Source organism: Mus musculus, chromosome 16 (assembly GCF_000001635.26).
Source record: "Mus musculus strain C57BL/6J chromosome 16, GRCm38.p6 C57BL/6J".
NCBI lineage: Eukaryota > Metazoa > Chordata > Mammalia > Rodentia > Muridae > Mus > Mus musculus.
In genome coordinates, this window is record NC_000082.6 from 31,231,487 (window position 1) to 31,249,559 (window position 18,073).

The following is an 18,073-nucleotide window of genomic DNA, read 5'->3' on the forward strand; positions in this document are numbered from 1 at the left end:
TTCTTCTTCAGATAGAATTCTACAGAAGCCAAGCTCTCGTGCTAGATCCGTGGCCTTGAGCATGTTCACGGGAGACCATGGAGCATCATCACGGGACATGTGGGTGTTTGTTGACACTAAGTGCATTTCCTTCCCTCCTCCTAAGGTGCTGGGATGGCATGCAGGGTTCCTGTCTGCTGAGCAGATGCTGTAGCACAGAGCTGTATCTCTTTCTGTTCTTCATGTCTACTGCGTTGTGTTTGGTGTGTGTCAGCAGTGGGGGAGGGGGTGACACTGAAGCAGACCCCACGTGTGAAGCACATGCTGTGCTACTGAGCTAGCTAAACCCTCAGTCCCTCGCTTTTATGGCTTTAAAATGAAATTTGGTGTTTCCAAATGTGAAGAGAGAGGTCTTGTCCAAATAGTAGCATGGGAGAGAGATGGTTTTGCTGCACCGCTTACGTTCCTGACAGTTTTATTGTACACACAGAGCAGGGTGTGATGGAGGGTGAGCCCCTCCCCCACCACACACACGCACACACACACACACACACGCGCACACACACACACACACACAGCTACGGATCCCAGCAGGGCTCAAGCCTTAGCCTCAGAGCTTCTTTCCCCAGGTTCCAGAGGCCACCACCACAGTCAGTGTGGATGCTTCCAGATGTCATCCTTCCATCCTATTGCCTCCGAGTCCTTAGGCTGCTCGTTGTATGAGCGAGCAGAAGTAACCTATCTTTTCTTCATGTGAAGAGCTTAGATGCTATTAGATACAGCAGCTGGTTTTTAACTTCCTGAGCTAAAATGTTAAAAGTACATTACTTATTTTCTTTATCAACAAAAATAAAGTCAAAGTGCTGCTTACTAGGGAAGGTTGAACTTGGTCTACCTAAACCCCCTGCCAACAATCACTTGGAAATGCCTCGTTCCTTAATCTCTCAAGACAAGGCCCCTACTTACTGCTGTCTTCTCTTTAAATGTGTTCAGAATCCCCTAAGAGAAGGCCTTTTTAAAAAAGTTTCATCTCACCAGGGAAAAGTACTCATTTAAAAAACATTCTAATATTGACATTTCTCATGTTGACATTACCAAAATGCATACTTGCCAGACTACTTGGAGTCCCAAGCCATGCATCTGGAGGAACAGATGTGTGCGCACTGGGATGCAACGGGAAGGGAGATGTTTCCAGCTAGTAAAAACAGAGCACACAGAGTAAACTGTTAAAGAAAAGATGGTCATCAGTGCAGGGGTCATCCTAGCAACCTCCATGCCTCCCGAGTGTCTTGCATACCATCCTCAAAGCCAGCTGCACTGTAGCTGCAGTGGCTTCAACCTGGAATGACCCCTCAAGACTCATGCTTTGAGTACTTGGTCCCAATATGGTGTTTTGGGAAGCTGTGGAACCTATAAGGGGTAATGCCTAGCTAGTGTGTGTGTGTGTGTGTGTGTGTGTGTGTGTGTGTGTGTGTGTGTGTGTGTGTGTTGGGCACTTTGAAGGTTATAAGCCAGCTCTGCTCCCAGCATGCTCTTGGACTCCCCCTCTGCAACTGGTTCCCACCCCTATAAACTCCGCTGTGCATTTCCCACCATGATGAGCCAAAATAAACCCCTTCTGTCTTAACGTGTTTCTGGCATGTATTTGACCAGAACAACAAGGAAAACACTAGATTCAAACAATAGAAATTCACCAATGCTTCTCTGGTCCAGGTACCACAGCTTTGGTCCCTCATAATCCTGACTCCAGGCTCTCCCACCTTTCTCTGGGAACTGGAAGATGTATATGAGTGAATGTAACAGCTGGTGCAGGACCAGTGGTGTGGCTGCCCCAAATAAACAGGTGTGTGGCAGCACTGGCACTAAACTGCAAATGACCAGCCAGCGGCACCCCTCCACCACGCTGGGTATAGGAAGAGAAGTTCAGCAGAGGTGACTGCAGAATGTGGGAGCCTCCCCTTTCTGAATGACACTGCAACTCCTTTTCCTTTCCCGATGATTCCAGGTTGGCAGCTGAAGACACAATGAGCTCGCAGGACAAGAAGCAGAACAAGTTCCCTGAAGTGGTGTTCCTCACACCAGGACGTGTGGCCAGAAATGCACATCCTGGTGACCCTTGAGAGAGGAAGCAGTAAACACATCTTGGCGAGGTAGTCGGGCGGGGGTGGGGGTGGGGCACTGCCAATGAGCGGTGGGCAGCTTGTCAACTGCGTGACTCTCAGAGGCAGTGCGGTAGGCGGTACTATGGAGATAACCAATTCACACCTCCCCATCCTTCCTCCTACTCCCGGCTTTGGAAACACAAAGTACTTTGGGATCTGGAGTCGCCTCCCGCAGCTGCTGAGCTGTGTGGTTGTGCTGTGCCAATTATTCACCATGGCTAACCCTTGAGGAGTGGTTTGGGTCTTTGTCTCTTCACTCACTGTGGCCCTGGAAAGACATCTGGCCACAACGCCCAAATGGGGATGATTTCCTTTAACTCCTTCGCAACTTCACAGAAAGGCAAGAATGTCAGAGATCCTGGAAAGGACTCGCCCCGTGACACAGCCAGCTTGCAGGACAAGAAGCAGAGCAGGTTCCCTCAAGCAGTGTTTCTCATGCTTGTGAAACCAGAACTTCTGGCCAGAAACGCACATCCTGGTGACCCATGAGGGAGGGTGCAATCTACGCATGCGCAAGGGTAAATCCAAGCATGAAAACGGACAGAAATGTCAGAGGCATGACTTTCCCTTTCCAGACCACGTGCTCTGTTTTCTATTATTGCTTTTGCAATGCTGTTTTTGACCTATCAAGTTGGTCTGTGGCCCACTAATGAGTCACAACCTGTGGTTTTTAAATCAACCATTCACAGCAGCAAAGGCTCACTGTGCTCTGACACGGAACTGTCCGACCTCCAGTTGTGTAGTGAAACTTTCTGAAAATAGGGCTAATCATTCTTGATTCAAAGACGAACTCATAGTCTCGCAAAGCTCTTTTCAGACGCTAATTATTTTCCCTCCTTGTCATTCTCTGGTCTGAAGCTATATTAAGCCTTTAAAACTGAAGTCTCAGCACTCTGGGTCTGGGGGCAGGATTGTGAGTTTGTAACCAGCCTTGGCTTTAGAGCAGAGTCCTATAAAACACACACACACACACACACACACACACACACACACACACCTCACACTTGCATACACACCTCACACTTACACATCTCACACACACACACCCCACATGCACACACACCTCACACTTGCATATACACCTCACACTTACACACACATCTCACACACACACATGCACACACACCTCACACTTGCATACACACCTCACACACACACATCTCACACATGCGCGCGCGCACACGCACGCACGCGCACACACACACACACACACACACACACACACACACACACACAGGAGACAAGATAGGTCCTATCATGTTATCTTCCCCATTAACCTCATTGACATCTCTGTTGCCAGTGCCCATCATAGTCAGCCCACACTACAGCACCACCGTTCCAGAACGCATCTGAGACCTACATGAATCACGAATTCAGGGTCACTACCATCTCCACCTTACAGAGATGGTAAGGTAAATGCTGAAGGCCCACAGCGTGGATGAGGCAGGAGCAAAGTTGAGCCCAGGCAGCTGTCAGGATCCAGAGGCTGCCCCGGAGGCTTTAAGTCACTCTGCTGCTCATACTCCAGCTTTTTATAATAGTGCTGTGGTCTCATCATACTGCCCCTGTGTACTGCAGCCTTCTGGGCACTTAAGGCCTTTGTCCGAAGCGTCACCTCCTTCATTTGACTCAGTGAAGTCCCACTGGGGCTTTTTTTGGTCTTCCTTCTGGGTCTCTTCCCCTCCCTCAAGCTGTCCTGTGTTTCCACAGAGCTCTTTCTTTTCTTCCCATCTCTCTTTCTCAACCGCCCATTCAATCAACCTAATAAATTATTTACTGATCACTTATGATGCAAAGATAGAGTATCTGGGGGGGGGGGGATCTCTGCTTCCAAAAGCTTGGAGATTGTAAAGGGGGAGGTGGAGATAACCAAATGACTCAGGCGGCCATAAAGGGTGAGGCAGCGGGATGCGTCACAGAACAAGGCACAAGAGACTATTTTGGTTAGGCAGGGACTAGGCTCATAGAAGTGACACCCCAGCAGGGAGCAAGGGTTGTGTTGGGACAGCCCTGTGGGTTCCTAGGGGTGAATCAGTCCAGGAAGAGGAAGCCCGAGCACAGAGCATGAATGGAAACTGTAAGTGTCAAGAACAGCCAGGGGCTAAGTGTGGCCGAGCAGAAGGAACGAGGATGCAGTCGGGGACTTGCGGCTCTGCAGGTCACCATTTTAAAACCTGGTCCGATCTGGCAAGCCACTGCGGGGGTTCTGAGAGGGGACCGGTATATTAGCTTCCTGTTCCTGCTGCTACCACAGATTTCGTTAATTAAAACAGCATGAACTTATTCTCCAATTCCAGAGGTCAGAAGTTAACTGAGATAAAAATCAGCATGTTGACGGGGGGGGGGGGGGGGAGGGGGGCTGTATTTCTTCAGGACTCAGGAGGGGGAGATTTGGCTCTAGAGATCCCCTCCCTCCGTCTTTAAAGGCAGCCACAGAGCAGCTGGCTCACAGTTCCTCCTAACCACAGCCAGGAAGGCTCATCACTTTGAAGGACCACTTGAAAGAACCAGAATAGTCTCTCTGTGCCAAGACGCAAGACGCTCATTCACATCTGTACGGTGCTTCAGTTATATAAGGTGATATCCTCTGGGGCAGGGATAATGCTCAGTGGTCAGCAGATGCCTAGCATAAGCTAATAATACATTTGTAGCATCCCGAGATTAGGGCATGGGCATCTTTGGGAGCAGGGTTCTATTACATTGCCTGTAACTAGGAGGAATGATCTTTGTTTTTTGAGCTAAGACCTGACTGTGTAGCCCAGGTTAGCCTCAAACTTGAGATCCCCCTACCTCAGCATCTTGGCTTAATAGTGCCTGACCCCACAACTGTCTAGCATCAATTTTTTTTTAATTTTTATTTTTTTATTAGGTATTTTCCTCATTTACATTTTCAATGCTATCCCAAAGGTCCCCCATACCCACCCCCCCAATCCCCTACCCACCCACTCCCCCTTTTTGGCCCTGGCGTTCCCCTGTACTAGGGCATATAAAGTTTGCAAGTCCAATGGGCCTCTCTTTGCAGTGATGGCCGACTAGGCCATCTTTTGATACATATGCAGCTAAAGACAAGAGCTCCGGGGTACTGGTTAGTTCATATTGTTGTTCCACCTATAGGGTTGCAGTTCCCTATAGCTCCTTGGGTAATTTCTCTAGCTCCTCCATTAGGGGCCGTGTGACCCATCCAATAGCTGACTGTGATCATCCACTTCTGTGTTTGCTAGGCCCCCGCATAGTCTCACAAGAGAGAGCTATAACTGGGTCCTTTCAGCGAAATCTTGCTAGTGTATGCAATGGTGTTAGCATTTGGAAGCTGGTTATGGGATGGATCCCTGCATATGGCAGTCACTAGATGGTCCATCCTTTTGTCACAGCTCCAAATTTTGTCTCTGTAACTCCTTCTATGGGTGTTTTGTTCCCATTTCTAAGAAAGGGTAAAGTGTCCACACTTTGGTCTTCGTTCTTCTTGAATTTCATGCGTTTGGCAAGCTGTATCTTATATCTTGGGTATCCTAAGTTTCTGGGCTATTATCCACTTATCAGTGAGTACATATTGTGCGAGTTCCTTTGTGATTGGGTTACTTCACTCAGGATGATACCCTCCTCTAGCATCAATTTTAAGAGGTCCACAATTGCTCCTTTGGGTGGAATAAACAGTAGGGTTCAGGGTGGTCATGAGGAGACCAGTTTGGAGATAATGCAGGTGGAAATTGGTCCAGATTAGACCAGGTACCAACAGAAATGGAGGCATCTGCAGTTCAGAGCTTCCATGTCAGGTGTTTCCCACAATCTCTTTACCCATCAGAATGCTCTTCTGAAGAAGTGACTATTGTTATCCTCACAAAATAAAGAAGCCAAGTCCCAGAAAAATGAAATAGTCCATAAGAGAAGACCAGATCTTCAACCTATATTGAAAAATGAATTCATTCTGAGGAAGAAAACATTTGGGTTTAGCTAAATGTTCTCGCCACATGGGAAATGAGAAAAGGACAGGTTTATAAATATTTCAAGGTTTTAGCCATGGATAAAAACATGTTAGTCTCTGAAACAACAAGGGTTAGAGCCACTACTAATTTAAAAAACTCCAAACTATAAGGTCCATCACGGCTGTGGTTCGCTTGCTATGATGACTGCCGCAGAGTGCAATTTCAGAAAGATCCTCCAACCACCACAAAGGCAGAGAAGAAATCAACAGATGACATCAGGCCAAGCAGGCCGGGCCTGGATTATGAGGGGGAGGGGATTTGGGTTTCTCTTTAGTTCCAACCATCTATGAGCCAATACATTTCAAATATTGATTTCAGAGGCTAGCTCAACTATAAAAGTATACAACACTATTTTTCCTAACTCTAGATTCTTAGAAAAAAAAAAAAAAGCTAAATTGATTCATTTGATTGACACCTGTGAGAGGCCTAGCTCGGTTCTAGTCACATGAGAAAGATACTCCTTCCCCCAACACACACACACACACACACACACACACACACACACACACACACACACACCCCTGCCTGGTTTGCCTTCCAGCAGAGGTGAGAAAAACAAATAGTAAATCATTTCAAGACCAGGATGGAGCTTCGGTTGGTAGAGTGCTGGTTTTGATCCTGAGCACTGCAGAAACTGGGCATGGTTTAGCCGTGCGGGACGCGCACTGCACTTCTGGCACTTGGAGGTGCAGGACGAAGAGCCATAAGTTCAAGCTCAGCCTTGGCTACATAGAAAAACAGGGCAAGAGGCAGAAGGATGAGACTGACAAAGGAGTTAACATGGAGCAAATGAGACAGTGACTGGAGAGAAGGGCAGCCCAGGCAGGGCGTTTCCACTTGCTGTGGAAGGAATGAGCTTGGGATGTGGGAGGAAGAGGAGGGGGAGGAGGGGGGAGGGGAGAGGGAGATGGGAGAGCAAAAGGAAGCATGGTGGGTGACAGCAGCATGTGGCAGATGCTGCTGACAGACACTTCAAGTGGAGAGCTTGGAGTATGTACTCAGTAAGAACATAGCGGGCACAAATGGCCGTGTAGAAGGGGCAGCTATAACGATGACCTGGGAAACCTGTGCCAAGACTAAGTGCCCTAGATGCTGTCTGGGTTGGATTATTGGTTATGTTACTGACTGTGCATGGCCTTGACATTCTCAGAGTTTCTGTTTGTAAAATAGTGGTAACAACAGAACCTACCCTCTTTTGGTTGTTTTGGAAAGTGTGTGTGTGTGTGTGTGTGTGTGTGTGTGTGTGTGTGTGTGTGTGATCTCCCTTAGGGCAAATTCTAGAACAAAAGGGCTCAGTGTTAGCCATTTGCTGTTAGTAACTCAGATGTCCAGTGAACTGAGTTCATTACTGTGGGCTTATTTCAGGGGATGCAATCCATTTTTAAATGCAAATCCTACTTATGAACATAAAGAAAAGAGCAATGTTTTCAAGAACCTGTTTCTGATGTTTGGGTCATCTCTCTCGCCCCTTATTTCTGATTTCCTTATGTATATGAATGCTTTGCAACAATTTATGTCTGTGCACCACGTGTGTGCCTGGTGCCTGTGGAGGTTAGAAAAGGCCATTGGATCCCCCAGAATTGGACTTACACAAACTTGTAAGCTGCCAAATGCCCAGGCCCTCCCCTCTGCAAGAATAAGTGTTATTTTGAAACACTGAACTATTGTTTCAACAAGCCTTTATTTTTTACCATGTAGCTTTGGCTGGCCTAGAACTCACTATGTAGTCCATGCTGGCCTCAAACTTAAGAAATTCACCTGCCTCTGCCTCTGCAATCCTGGGATTAAAGATGTGTGCCACCATACCTGCCCCAAAACAATGTTTTTTAAACTGGGTGGCTAGTGTGTGGTTTTGTGTCATGTCATAAAACTTGGATATTTAGTAGGCGAAGCCACCCCAGAGTTTTAAACAGCAAGGTGCTTACTCAGAAAGGAGCTGCTGGGGGCCACTGCCTTCCTCTCTGCCCTAGGGATGGAGTCCTGCTCATTCTTAATTCCTGGGGTCTGGGTAAAAAGTGAAGATGAGGTCCTAGTTCCTTTGGCGCCCTAGAGACGACCTGTGCACTGCACACTTCTATTGTGTCAGTCTTCAGGGATGAACCCACGTTCTGCCATCCCTGCCTTGACAAGTGAGTCCACACCCATAATCCACCGCAGTCCCTCTTCACAGACATTTCTTCCTTCACACTATTTAACAGAGCGTCACTGTTGCTATTTGATCGTAAGATGGAAATTAATGTTCAAGGGCAGCAGTTGGAGTAGAGCAAGCCTCTGCTGAAGGCCGGCCACACCGCCACCTTTCTTTCTTAATGTGTTCTCTCAAGGTTGTTTGTTTTGAGACAGGGTTTCTCTGTGTAGACCTGGCCATCCTGAAACTCACTCTGTAGACCAGGCTGGCCTGGAACTCAGAGAGATCTGCCTGCCTCTGCCTCCCTACTGCTAGGACTAATGATGTGCACCACTGCCTGGCCTGTTCTCTTAAAACTTAATAGCAGTCAAAACCAAATTCTCTCCAGAACCAGATCAAGATGCGTGTGGATAACAAAATGCTGCTATTTAAGCCCTCCAATACCAATCAATAACTTGAGAAAAGAAGGTGAAATCCTCAGGAATTTACAAGAATTTGGCAGAAACATTGATGTTTTGGGTTATACAAGAAACTATCCAGCCCAGTGGGCAGAGTCTCTCTGTCTCTCTCTGTCTCTGATTCTCTCCCCCATCCCATGGTTTTTTTCAAGACAGTGTTTCTCTGTGTAGCCTGTCTGTCCTGAAACTTGCTTTATAGACCAGGCTGACCTCAAACTCACTGAGATTCGCCTGCTTCTGCCTCCTGAGTGCTGGGGTCAAAGGCGAGCTCCACCATGCCTGAGACAGGTCTCTCTCCTTTTGACAGGGTCTCACTCTGTATTCCTAGCTGGCCTGGAACTGGTGGGTGATCCTCTTGCCTCCCCCCAGCCCTGAGACTGCAGACATAAGCTACTGTGCTCAGCCCCTAAGCGTAGCCTATTCTAACCGCTGTTTGAAAAAGATGTAAAAATGTTTTGTTTTTTATTTTTAACCTTTCTAAATTCAGGCTCCCAGTGCCTACAGAAAGCTATTTTGGGTGAAGATACAGTGTCCTGACACCTCTCTTTCTGAAAACTCCACACAGCTACTGAAATGAACATTTCCATCTCCATGGGCTCACAGACCACTGAGTAACAGAAAACACTGTTGTATTTCTGCCGACCAGCATTTGGAAGCAGCCAGTCCTTCAATCCCAGCCTACTCCAGTCCTCCTTGAGGAAAGAGTCACGGATCACTCACTCGTCCCTGCCGTCCTCTGACTACCGTAAGGTCTCGCCCAGGGAGAAAAACCTCAACTGGAATCACAGTGTTGCCATTTCTGTTGGATCCGAGGTGGTTTTGCATCGATTGGCAGTCCAGCAGTTTGTGCCCGGTGCCCAGATCTGGAGACAACAAAAACAATAACTTTTTTTTCCCAAATATCTTTTTGTGTATGGGTATTTTGCCTGAATGCTTGTACGTGTACCACGTGCATGTCTGGTGCCCGCAGAGGCTAGAAGAGGGGACATCGGATCTGGACCTCGAGCTACAGATGGTTGTGAGTTGATATTTGGGACTCAGTACTCCATCCTCTGTAAGTGCGCCTAACCACTGAGCTACCTTTCCAGTCCCTAGAATGGTTCTTCTTGTTGTTGTTGTTTAAATAATAGGTCCAAAATGTTGTCTTGGTGCCTCCACCTACATCCAGCTGTAAACTGATAACAAGGCTCCGGCCATTTCAGATCAGAACCCACATGCTAATGCTTTAATCATGCATTTACCTCAACCTGAGAAAGCCAACACTCCCTGTGTTCTCTTCTGTGCGTTAGACAGGGTGAGAAAGATGTGATGGTTCAGGAAAGAGGTGGCAGGAGCACACCCAGTGCAGAACAACACGAGACAGGAGGAATAAGCATGATGTAGCAGGAGCTCAAAGGAACCGAACGGCACATATGGAAAGGCAGACCGTAGGAGGTGGAATGGGACTGCTGAGAGCAGAACGTTAGAAGATTGGTTAAGACACAGAAGGCTTGGGCTAGGCTAGAGAAAAGAAGAACCGCTAAACTTTACCCAATGCGGGGGGCACAGAGAGTAGAAAGGGTGGACTAGAAAGATGGACCGGAGCCAGGCAGAATGGACTTCAATTATACCCTGCCAGCTAAGGGAGCCAGGAGCTTTTAGCCCGGGAATACTTTAATGTATAATCATACGTACTTTTAATGGAGCATTACCATCCAGGAATAGACAGGCATAGACTAGCAGAAGAGGCGTGGAGGAGACATAGTATTGGAAGGGTGGAAAGCTCAGAAAAGCTAGACAAGATTAGGGAAACCACCGCCCCCCTCCCACCCTCCCCCCAAACCCCTGTCTCTATAGGCACATGCCGGAGTGTGCATACGGAGGCATCTTTATTGACGGGCCATCTCGATGGGCTCTCGGGTGAGACTTTAAGAGGAACTGGCGGTTTACCTGAGGTTGTAGGTGGTAGGGTTAAGGGAGAGCATCAGGCAGTTGCTCTGTAGCACGAGGACAGGGAGCCATTTTCCTTGGGTCAGCATTGTTGACTGGGGAAATTCAGGAGTTTTGTACACACTGTTAAATAGGAGAATGTGAACCCAAGACCTGTTTTTTTCTCAGACTCCCTTTGGACACCTTGCTTTGACTGCTGAATTCCAAAATTAGGCCTGAGCTGTCTAGTTCTGCGCTCAAGTGTTCTGTGAGGCAGCATTGGAATCGCTGCTTGCTCTGAGCCTTGCCATCTACTGTCCAAAACTGAACAAAAGGGGATGGTAATTTTGAATGTTTTTTTTTTTTCTAAATAGCCTTTTTTTGACAACAGTAGACGTTTTAATTTGTATTGTAACTAAAATTAGAACGCAGAGACTTGGTAATAAGATGTGTGAACAAAGACCTCCAAAGTTTGAGGCTCTAACATAGCACACACCAAAGCCTGTGACTGAGAGTTAGTCCCTGGCCATCATACCATCTGCCTGGAGACTAATTAAAGGTTTAAAAATAGATGATCTCTGCAAGGCAAATAAAATGAAAATAATGGGAGGTGTTGATCTAAATCTCCTAAGCCCACGCCACAGAAAACAGCGCCATGTTTTGGGCACTCTATTAAGATGAGAGAGTAAGACAATGCCTCAATGAGAGAGAGATTCAGAAAGTAGCACCTGCAAAGGGTGGGAGGGCCAGGTTACTGAGAGACACTTCCATAGGTCTCCTTTCAAATGGTTACTGCTGGTGATCAATATTTAAACACTATCTTATAACCACACACAAGAAATGAACCTCTTCCCAAGGCTATTCTAAAGTATAATTATAAATATACAACACCCTCTCCCCCACAGTCTACGCCGTTCCCATCTTTGCTTTGTAACTGGATTTCTTGACAAGTTGCCTGCACATGCGATCTTCATGTCCACATCCTATGTGCTTCCTCTGTCCTGCAGTTTGGCTTTTTAACTCTTTTAATGCCAACAAAGTCCTTCTCAGCAAGGTTACAGATGGCCCGTGTCACCCTAAGTGTGCCAAGATCTTGTGGAAGAGCTCTTGTTATGACGATTAAGTTGTTTCACCTAATATTTAGGAGTGCCTCTGCATGTCTGAGCAATGTGCCCAATTTTCATCTTTCATTGGCCCAAGCACATCTTCTGGCTAAAAGTCCAACAACAGATTTTTTTTTTTTATCATTTTCAGTAATTGCAAAGTCAACATGTTTTTACTCCTTCACTTTTACATGACAAATCCAGAAGGCAAATAAAAAGAATGAGGAAAGGTGTCCTTTATTTTTAAGTTAGCAAAGCCATGTATATTTATGATCCATGTGCACACGCACATCAAGGACACTGATAAAATCTCTTGGTAATTTCGAGCACACAAAATATTAAGGTTAGTCATGTTGTGCACTAGATTTCCTGGACATATTCCTCCATCTAATTAAAATCTGTATGCAAGCCTGGCATGGTGGGATGCACCTGTCGTGCCAGCTACTCAGGAAGCTGAAGCTGTTCCAGGAAACCCTGGGACTCATAGGCAGAACCTGTTTTTAAAAGAGGGTGAGGTGGGAGGGGGCAAGGTGCTTTAGCAGGTAAAGGTGACCAAGCTTGATGGCCGAACTTCAATCCCCAAGGACCCACACAATGTACAGAGAGAGTCAATGACCACTGGTTGTCTTCTGACCTCCACACATGTGCTGGGGTGAACAAAATTTTAAAGGGGGGTAAGAAGCAAGGTTGCCTTGTGTCCTCTGATACTTTCTAAGTTTCCACCCCAGTTCTTTGTAAGTACCATTCTAACTGTTCTCTGCTCCTCTTGACACTTTTACAGACATGGACCATTTGCTGGTGCTTGGCTAATTTCACTTAGCACACTTCAGGTTTGCTCATGGCCTTGCCCCCACCAGGCCCAGCACTGGAGACAGAACTCATCCCTGTTCCTTACTTTGCCACTGAACCACACTCCTGGCTCCAGATTTCCTTTTCTAATAGGCTGGATAGTGTTCCACTTTATATACGTACCACCTTTTCTTCATCCATTCTTCTGTTCACAGACACATAGGTTCATTCTGTATCGTGACTATTGTGAAAGATGAACACCAGAGGGCAGGTTTTTCTTTTAAGTTTTAAATTTACATTTATTCATTTTTGTCTATGTACAGGCACACACCTCACTTGAACCTGTGGAGGTCAGAGGACACCGTGGGGAATTATTCATCTCCTATACACCAGGTGGATCTTGAGCTCAAACTCAGGTTGTCAGGCCTGCCAGTGAGCTCCCTTATCTGCTGAGCCATCTCAGTGTCAGGGGCATGGTTTTCTTCACCATACGGATTCCATTCCCTTTGGATATATAGTTAGAAGAGGCACCACTGAATTACACGGTGTTCTGCCCTGTCATTTTGGAGGATGTTATTGTTTTCCATCATGTCTATGTTGATTTGCATCCCCATTAACAGCATATTTATGGTCCCACGTCACCACCTCCACTCGTGACATCTTGCCTTTACAGCTTCTGCAGGATCATTAATACATGTAATGTCATGTTCAGGTATTTGGGCAGAAGAGAAAGCCAATGTTTGAGGTAATAGTTCTCAAACTGAAGAAGAAAAGATAAACTGGACCAGGGGAATATATTTGGAAAAAAACTTATCTGGAAAAACACCGTTACTTAAATATATAAAGAATTCTTGGAACCTAACAACAAGAAGATCTGATTTTTAAAGACTGGCCAAAGACATGAAAACACACATCTCACTAATAATTCCTATGTGGATGATGATAAGCATAAAGATGCTGCAGAAAAAAAATTAACAAAAATTAATTAAAAATTTTAAAATTAAAAAATTAAAAATTATAGGATGTCATCTCACTAGGTAACCACAGAATAGTCAAATCCAGAACACTGTCAGCACCAGTACTGCCAAGGACCTGGGTCTTCTAACTCCCACACAAAGCTGGAGGGAAGATCCAGTCACTGCGTCCCTTGCCACTGACCCAAAGGGATTCAGAACTTACACCTCAGCCAATGAAATATTCAGCAACAAAAAAGGTCATCTACTAGACCATGACTATCAGAGGCACCTCCATGCACACTGCTAATAGACGAACATCCTTAGCACTGAGCATTGGACCAGCCCCTAGCATTGTTTGGAAAAGAGCTCTTTCTAGCTCTTGTGGTCAAAATGTATCAGTGGAAAAAAAATGTGATTTAAATAGACTTTAGGTCTACAGCAAGCTTGAATAGAAAAAACAGAATTCCCATATTCTCTGTACCCACCCTCCAAAAATATAACAACTACCTCTGCCCCTACCAACATTGTACACCAAAGACTATAGTTTATATTCAGGCTCACTCGTGCTGTTCAGACACAAACCAACATGGATCTGCCCCTGTGGAATCGCACAGCAGGGTCCCAAGGTCCTTGAAATCCTGAGCATCACTAACTCATCCTCCCTGAGCCTCTGTGACCGTTCACCTTCACCTGCTTGCACAGTTTTGCTTTTCCTAGAATGCCCTATTTGGGACCATATAGTATTTAGGATTTTCCTCGAGTACCCAGGTAAAAGCTGGGCAGCTATCATTCCAGTACTGTGGGGTGGGGAGACAAGTGGAACCCTGGAGCGCACTGGCCAGCCAGTGGAGCTAAATAAATAAGACTCGGTGAGAAACCCGTTCTCAAAATATAAAACAGAACAAAACGACAACAACAACAAACACAAAAAATGAGAGCAATTGAGACATCTGACACACATTTCTGGTCTCCACATGTATGTGTATATGTGTTCAGGTGCAGCTACAAACACGTGTGACACACACAAAGTCATACATATAACACACATACACACAATTTTAAAATGTTAAATGCTAAAGGCCTTCAAACGACAGGCAGATTGAATAAAATCCACAAGCATTAGATATGAATAACAGAATAACAGTCTTTCCCCCACATGTGAGGTCTGACAATTTCTAACAGCCAGAAATGAAGTCAGGAAACTGGGGGGGGGGGGGGGAGAAAGACTCTTGGCACGAGGAAAACTATCCTCAAAGCCCACAGACAGAAACCAACGCCTATCTGCAGCACTTGCATCTGAAAAATACCTTCAGTGAGCTCTTGAGAGCAAGACTGCATCCCATATAGGAAATAAACTTTACCCAGGTAGAATTAACTGGAATGAGTCAATTTTTACTAAAGTAGGGCTGTCTGATGTAGTCCAGCCTGGCTTTGAACTTGTGACCCTCCTGTCTGCTTCTGGAGTATTAGTTTCAGGTATACACACCTAACCCCAGTTAATAATTCTCTACCCTGAATACGTAGGAGCACAGCGGTTCCACCACTGAGAGAGTAAGAGGACCAGGATCCTAGTCTTCTTTTCTGCCAATAACCAGCAGGATAATTTTGATTTTTATCTGAGCCGCCTTCTGTAAAGATTACAAAAATCCTTCCAAGTTGTAAACGTCAAACAACAAACACGTGGTTGGAAGGGAAAGGTGAAGTGCACCGCGAACAAGGATCTATCACTCCACACTTACCGGGCCCACCTTTCCTGGGCTGATCCAGGCGAAGCCTGGAACATGAAGAACAGAGAGAGTAAATGACTCAATCTTCACCTTTGGGGACTTCCCACCCGGTGAGGAGGCCAGGCAACAACCAACCAATAGGGCATGTTCCTCTCTCGGGAAGTTACATTAGAACCTCAGGACGAAAAGTGTTAGGAGTCAGAATATTTCAGGCAAGGGAACTTTAAAGTTCCTAAAACAGGGAAGACTTGGGGTGATGGTGGGGGAACTGGGGAAAATAAAAGGCAAAAGCAGAAATCATTACTAAAGAGAAGAATACAAGTCTTGATGGAGTAGGAAGGATGGTAGTCTCTGAGCAATCTTAAGTCTCCACCAGTTCTGAAGGGCCTTAAGTAGGTTGGCAACACACACCATGTGGACTAGAGCACTAGGAAGTGGGAAATCAGAAAGTTATCATGGGAATGGAAACAAGTATGGCGGCCTAACTGAGCCCTCCATGACATCCCAAGTGGCAGACGGGAGGAGAGACCTAGGGATCTGATGGTAGTGGCGTTAGTAAGGCTTATTAGTCCCTTCATTTGCATGTCTGAGGAGAAGATGAGTCAAGGGCTCAGAATTCATGTAGTCCAAGTTACTAACTCTGAGACAACAAAGGGAATTAAGAGTAATTTGAAAGAAAAAGCTCACTTGAGACAGGGTGGGAGTGGACATCTTATGGAGGAACTGACATCCTAGCATGTTGATAGCATGTTTGCCTTTGCTCACAATGATTGTGTGTGTGTGTGTGTGTGTGTGTGTGTGTATTCCCCTCTAAGAATCAACCTTTTCACCATTGTATACACGTCGCCTAGCAAAATTCCTGGGCTCACACTTTGTATGCCAATAAACATTTAAACGTGTTCCTGAAAATAAACTTCCTGGTTGGTCATGGTGACTCACGTTTATTATCTCAGGATGCTGAGGAAGGACGACAGTGAGTCCGAGGCCAGCCTGGGCTACATACACAGTGAGACTGCCTCAGAAACAAACAGAAAGGGGAGGTGGTATAAAGACTCAGTAGCTGAAGCGTTTGTGACCAAATCTGCTCACCAGAGTTTGATCCCCAGGACCTGGGTAGAAAGGATAGAAGCAAATTGTTCTCCTGTCTTCAGGCATGCTCTGGATGTCTCCTCCCCAAATACATGCAGCAAAAAGAAAAGACAAACTAAAATTCTTCCTCCTCAGAGCTTTATGCTCATGCCCCTATTCAAAACAAATTCTACCAACTCCAGTCTTGCTCCAAATTTGAAGTGTAGAATCAAAACGAGGCTGGAGAGATGGCTCAGTGGTTAGGAGCTTGTATTGCTCTTCTTACAGAGGACTCCCGTTCGGCTCCTTTTGGGTTGTTCCTAATGCCCGTCAACTCTACCTCCAGTCTCCTCCTGTCTCAAGGCACACCTGCGCTCACGGGCACATACACGGACACACATACACATAACTAAAACAAAAAGATCTTTTAAGTACAACTTTAGATTTAATTTACTCTGAAATTCAGTCACCTGTCATCCCCACCATCCCTGGCTACTTTTAGAGTGAAGGCAGGGTGACAGTCGATTTATGACACTGGATTAAATACTTTGCAATTTGCCTTGAAATATGCAGACAAGAGTGGTACTTACTAGCTTTTCAGATCATCCTAGAAAAATCAGTGTTAAGCCTGAGAGGGATTTCCATGCTGTATTCCTGACCAAGACCCTTCCCAAGCTTTCTAGCCCTCAATAATCCAACCTAAAGATTAAAGAGACTGAGAAAATGTTCTGTCAACAACCCCCTCAAAAAATGTGTCTTAACTGATACAACTACCATTTTTGTGGTACTAACAAATGTCTTGCTATTTCTGATTTTTATGGTAGTTGACTTAAGATATCTTAATTTGGTTTTAAGGAAATCTGCAGGAAAATCTGTTAAGTAGCATTCTTGCTAATTATAAAATACCCATCTTGCTGAGATGTGGTGTCGCAGGCCTTTAAACCCAGCACTCAGAAGGCAGAGGCAGGGGGATCTCGATGAGTGAGGCCAGCGTGGTCTATCTATACAGCAAGGTCCAGAGCAGCTGAGATTACATGAGACTCTATCTCAAAAGACAATGAACAAACCAACAAAAGCAAGCATCTCCCTCCAGCTGTCCTAGCAGAAAGGAGGCATCAGCTGGCTGGGAAGAGCGAGCGAACGCTCACACCGCCCTTGTTCTTCCAAGGAAACACGTCCTTCTTCCTCCGTTAGCGAAGCACAGAGAAGCTTGACATCTCTATAGACGAGAAAGAATCTTAAACCCATATTTCTCCATTTAGCCTGGCGTGCGGCACTACACCAGAAAAAGTGCTTAGCTTTCAACTGTCTCTTTATGCAGGGAGATGAGAAAATACACTCTATGGAATTGCTTATGCACGGAATACTCGATACTCGAGAGAGTAATAATAGCAACTATGCTTCCTCTCATGTGTGTTAGCTCTTTACTAGTAACATTTTCTGACTGAATCATTTTATTTAAATACTGCAAAGTTTTTGTTTTTGTTTTTTTTTTTTTTTTGCTTAAAGTCAGGTCAAGTGATATAATACCAAAAAAAAATTTTTTTTTTTTGCTTTTTTTTTTCCCCTGCCTGCACAATCTATTTCTAGTCAATGCAGTCTGTCATCAATCCAGAAAGAACTAAATAGGGAAATAATAGTTTATAGAAGTTCGCTTCCAATTTCAGTCACTCCCATTACTAACATCTGAAATGCTTGGCAGACTCACACTGACAGTGAGGTTGGGCAGCTGTGATAAAATCATGACTAAACAGTTGCCAAATCCACCTTCACTTACCTAGCCTCATCATTACCTCCCCCAACAATGCCTCA

General features: G+C 45.6%; 2 long non-coding RNA genes across 4 annotated transcripts; one reads left to right on the forward strand and one right to left on the reverse strand.

Moving 5' to 3' along the window:
• Window positions 1–911: 911 nt before the first annotated feature.
• Gm52237 lies at window positions 912–10,379 on the reverse strand. Its single transcript, XR_003951880.1, has 3 exons — window positions 9,952–10,379; window positions 9,431–9,573; window positions 912–1,174 (listed from the first exon to the last, which is right to left on the reverse strand). It is a non-coding gene; the product is annotated as a predicted gene, 52237 (long non-coding RNA).
• Window positions 1,933–16,121, forward strand: Gm41442. 3 transcript variants are annotated; one of them, XR_876010.3, is made up of 3 exons: window positions 4,124–4,218; window positions 9,198–9,764; window positions 12,834–14,661. It is a non-coding gene; the product is annotated as a predicted gene, 41442 (long non-coding RNA). The 3 variants fall into 3 exon arrangements; XR_876011.3 differs by lacking the exon at window positions 4,124–4,218 and adding an exon at window positions 1,933–2,129 and having other exon boundaries at window positions 9,198–16,121; XR_876009.2 differs by having other exon boundaries at window positions 9,198–16,121.
• Window positions 16,122–18,073: the final 1,952 nt, after the last annotated feature.